This window comes from Canis lupus, chromosome 16, assembly GCF_048164855.1.
Source record: "Canis lupus baileyi chromosome 16, mCanLup2.hap1, whole genome shotgun sequence".
Lineage (NCBI taxonomy): Eukaryota > Metazoa > Chordata > Mammalia > Carnivora > Canidae > Canis > Canis lupus.
In genome coordinates, this window is record NC_132853.1 from 1,605,206 (window position 1) to 1,609,432 (window position 4,227).

General features: G+C 53.7%; 1 long non-coding RNA gene across 1 annotated transcript; it reads right to left on the bottom strand.

The window, feature by feature from the left end:
- Nucleotides 1-820: 820 nt before the first annotated feature.
- On the bottom strand, nucleotides 821-3,045 carry LOC140607401 (uncharacterized). The gene is made up of 3 exons (XR_012009438.1): nucleotides 2,946-3,045; nucleotides 1,970-2,210; nucleotides 821-1,020 (listed from the first exon to the last, which is right to left on the bottom strand). It is a non-coding gene; the product is annotated as an uncharacterized lncRNA (long non-coding RNA).
- Between the last annotated feature and the right edge of the window lie 1,182 nt (nucleotides 3,046-4,227).

Genomic DNA, 4,227 nt, shown 5'->3' on the forward strand with positions numbered 1-4,227 from the left:
GGCCTCATTCCCAGGGCCACGGCCATGGTGTGGCAGGAGTCCTTTGGGGGCTGACTCTGCTCTGCACAGAAGGTCACCTGAAAGCCTCTTCTGAGACCTCCTCTCTCACACACACAGGAGAGGGGAGAGTAGGGTGGTCAGGGGAGTGGGGGGCCTTCCTAGGGAGGGGAGGGTAGGCTCCCCTTGAGAACCTCTAGTGAGAGCTCAGAAAAACATCATGCAGTCCAACCCTACCACCCTTTGTACAGATGGGGAAGCTGAGGCCCAGAGAGGGGAGGGACTCACAGTCATGCAAAGGCTTGGAGGCTGAAGTGGGATGAGACTTTATTTCTAGGCTCTTCCCATGGCGCATGCTGGGATCTGGATTTTGATCTAACAAGGTCTCAGATCATCTGTTCATTCATGCATGTGTTCTTCTATTCACCCAGTCGGACAGCCAGTCATTCAACAAACATTTCTTGAGTATCCGTCACATGCCAGACCCTGGAGATGACTGTGGATACCATCATGCTCCTGGCTCTCATCAAGGCATAGCCTAGAGCAGTGCTGCCCAATATAGTAGCCACATGTGGCTGATGAGCACTTGAAATGTGTCTAGTCCAAGCTGAGATGTGTTATACATACATAAGATATACTGGATTTTGAACACTTAGTAAGAAAAAAAAGTTTAAAAAAAAACTCAATGATTTTTTTTTTATCTGGATTACATGAAATGATGTTGGGGTATACTGGGTTAAATAAAACATTTAAAACTAACTTCAGCTGCTTCTTTAAGCGGCTACTAGAAAATTCAAAGTAAAAATGCCATAGGTGGCTCATACTTTACTTGCAGGGGGCAGTGCTGGTCCACAGGGAAGGTCTGAGGACAACAGGTGACCCCTGGCAGCCTTACCTTTGTGCTGCACACCGGCCAGAGGTGCAGCAAGCTCTGACCACATGTGGAAGGCTGGTCCTGATGCAGTGAGTGTCTGGGGGATGGGCCAGCTCACTCCCAGGTCTTCTCCGTGTGTCTCCAGTGCCCTTTGGGGGAGGAGGAATGGAGGTGGGGCGGTTGGGGGGGGTGGAGCTCCTTTTGTGTCTCTTTCTCCTTCTTTTCCTTCCTTGTCCCTGCCCCTCTCCCCCCAGCCCTGAGGCCAGCTCCCCTTCTACCCCTGGTTGTCTCTGACAGCCTGAAGGCCACTTTACCCTGTGGGGTTACTGCCTGGCCCTGCCCATGCATCAGAGAGGGGCCCCTCCTGAGCAGCCAAGCACTTGGGGGCACCCATTCTGCAGCCATGCTGCCTGCAGCCGGCCCTGGTTCTGCTCCCAGCTGCGGCCCACCACCCATAACGATGCACAGGAAACCTGAGCTTCATAATTTGCAGGGAAAGCGCAGGAGGATCTGAGTGGTGGTGGAGGCCTGGGAAGAGGTGGGACTTAAGCTGGGGCCCTAGTGTGGGTAGATGTAAGGAGAGAGGAGCAGCATGCTTGCCAAAGGGAATCGCAGGTACAGAAGTCAAGAGAATTGGGTCCTGAGAGGTCCTAACAGAAGGTCTCTGTGGCTCAGAAGTGGGCTCAAGGGGGCATCAGAGGCCAGATCAAAGGCTCTTCAGGGCCTCACTGAGTTTGGTCTTTATCTGCAGGGCACTGGGGAGCTATTGAAGGCATGGAAGCAGGGGAGTGCCTGGAAACCGGAAGCTCTCTCTGGCCAGGGAAGCAGAGCTTAAAACCCACTTGCTCTTCTTTGGAAGGCTGGCCCATGCAGGGCTTGCGGGAACCCCAGCCCCACTGCCTCTTTGCTGTGTGACCGTGAGCAGACGGCCTACGCCTCAGAATCTGAGTTTCCTTACCCATGACCTGGAGACCACAGTAGTGATTCTCCGAGAGGATTTTGGGAAGACTCAGGTCCGTACTGCTCGTGAAGCTTTGGGCACAAAGTGGGTCCACAAGTGGTTGTCCCCTCTCCTTCCCCCCTGAGTTCCAACCCCACCTGTCAAATCCTGGGCCCCGCTCCTAGGGTGGCAAGAAGAAGGATCCAAGGAATGGTTCTGCACCCGTCAGAGTATTTATAGCTGTGTTCTGTCAGCACGTTGTTTTTCAGTTACATATATATATTTTTACATTCTCCTCCGTCACACATGGTTTCTCGGTGCGGTTGAGAAGCAGTGGGGGTGGCTGGATGCAGAGGGTGGCAGGTGTGGGAGGTGGAGACAGATGGCCCAGGACAGCACCTAGGGACCCAGGGACCTAGTCAGGGTCATTTTCCTCCCATCTCAAAAACCATCAGCAGTTCCCCACTGCTCTCTGCACAAAGTCCAGACCCCCTTGCAGTGCTGGGAGGGATCCCTGGAGGCTCCGTTGCTGCATTTTTTGCTCTTTGCTTCACCCATTTGAGCAGGAGAAAGGGAGCTGGACTTGGCTCTGCCACTCAACAGCTGTGTGACCTGGAGCAAGTCTCTTTACCCTTCTGGGGCAACTTTTCATTTCCTCCCAACCTCTAGATCTGCATTGAGGACTAAAGGTAAATGTGCCTGCCTGTGAGCAAAGGGTCGCTATGGCTGAGTGGATGCCAGTCTCTGGCCTCTGGGCCTTTGGAAGGACGTTTGGTTCCTTTGCCAATCCTCCTACTCCCCAGCCACCTTGTTTAGGGAAGTTCCAGCGGCCCACCTCCTCAGGGAGCCCTCTAGGCCCTGTGCTCCCAATGGAAAGCCTCCCCAGCCCCGTGCTCCCCCCGCACAAGCCGCTGGCCAGTGGGTACGTGCCCCCATTCTACTGATGAGGAAACCCATTCAGGAAGGGAAGTGACTCATCCAAGATTTTCTCCAACCCAAGACTTCCAACTTAGGGCCCTTGTGGTCACTGCTCTGGCCTCTGCTCCCTCCACTCTCCTATGCCGGGCAGGCAGCCTTTCAGAACCATGGCTGGTCCAAGCAGCCCTTCTGGCAGGTAGGTTTTGGGGCTCTTACCTCAGCCTCAGAGCCCTGGGAGGCCAGGGTCCCTAGTCCTGGGGTGGAGGGGAGTGCTTGGGGCTGGCTACACTGCTCAGCTATGGCCTGGAGGAAGGGGGCAGGGCCAGGGTGAGGGCCCTGTTGCTAGGCAACATCCTGGCAAGCGCTCAAGCCACCCTGGGAGGAGAAAAGGCTCTTCTGGGGACTGCAGGTGGGCCGAGCATAATGGCCTTCCCCTCTCCGGCACTCTGCTGAGAACTGCATCTCACCTCAGCTCCCTGTGTCCCTCCTTCAACTCCTTACCTTTTATTACCTTTTTTTAACTTACCTTTGTGCTCATCTGTTCACAGGTCATAACTTGTGTTTATCAATGAGTTTGCTGATTTATTTCTTTACTTGCTGCCTAGTGGATCAGGACCTTACCACTTACTAGCCGAGTCCCGGCATCCCTATCTGTGAAATGGGAAAAATGATAGTATGACCTCACAGGGTGGTGGTGGCAGAGCATGGGGTAAGCACCTTATGAGTGCCTGCTCTTAGGATATTTATTCATGATACTGTCTAAGCACCAGCTCTGTACCTAGTGTCTTGCAGCGACAGAGGCAAACTCCCAGCTTGGTGGGAGGGACAGATGAGATCACGGGGGAACCAGCATGGGCCCTGCTCCTCTCCTGTCCAGATTTCCTCCCACTGTTTGCTGGGCACACTAGGGGAGTGGTAGGAACACAGGCTGGGATGGCATCCTGACCCTTTTACCTGCTAACTCTGTGCTCTTGGGCTACACATTTAACCTCTCCTGACTTTGGTTCTTCTGTCTGTTAAATGGGATCCAGCAGTAATGATCTTACTGGATCCAGTGAGGATGAAATGGGGATTGTGTGTGGCCCTCTTTGAGCACAGTCAGCTTTTCACAGTAATTCCTGCTAGTGGTATGTGGTGGGAGCTGAGCTCTCAGAATGCTGATGAAGGCACTGGACCAGGACTCAGTTTCTCCTCCCCTTCCTCTTCTGGCCCTACCTTCCTGGGTCTGTCTACTATCCCCACCTCCACACGTATGCTCATGCTGTTCCCTTCTCCTGAAATAACTTCTCTTGTGTTTCCTAAAGCTCTGATACAGTTCTTGGAGTCTTCAGACTCCAGCTGGGATTGCTCACAAAGCAAATCTGGAGGGAGATTTTTAAAAGACACCCCCCCTGCCCCTCCCTTACCTCTTGACTTACCTCCTACTGTAGCCAAGGAAGGGCCAGGTCGGCCGGCTGTGACCTCACCAAGCCAATTGGCTCCACTGGGGCATTTTTCA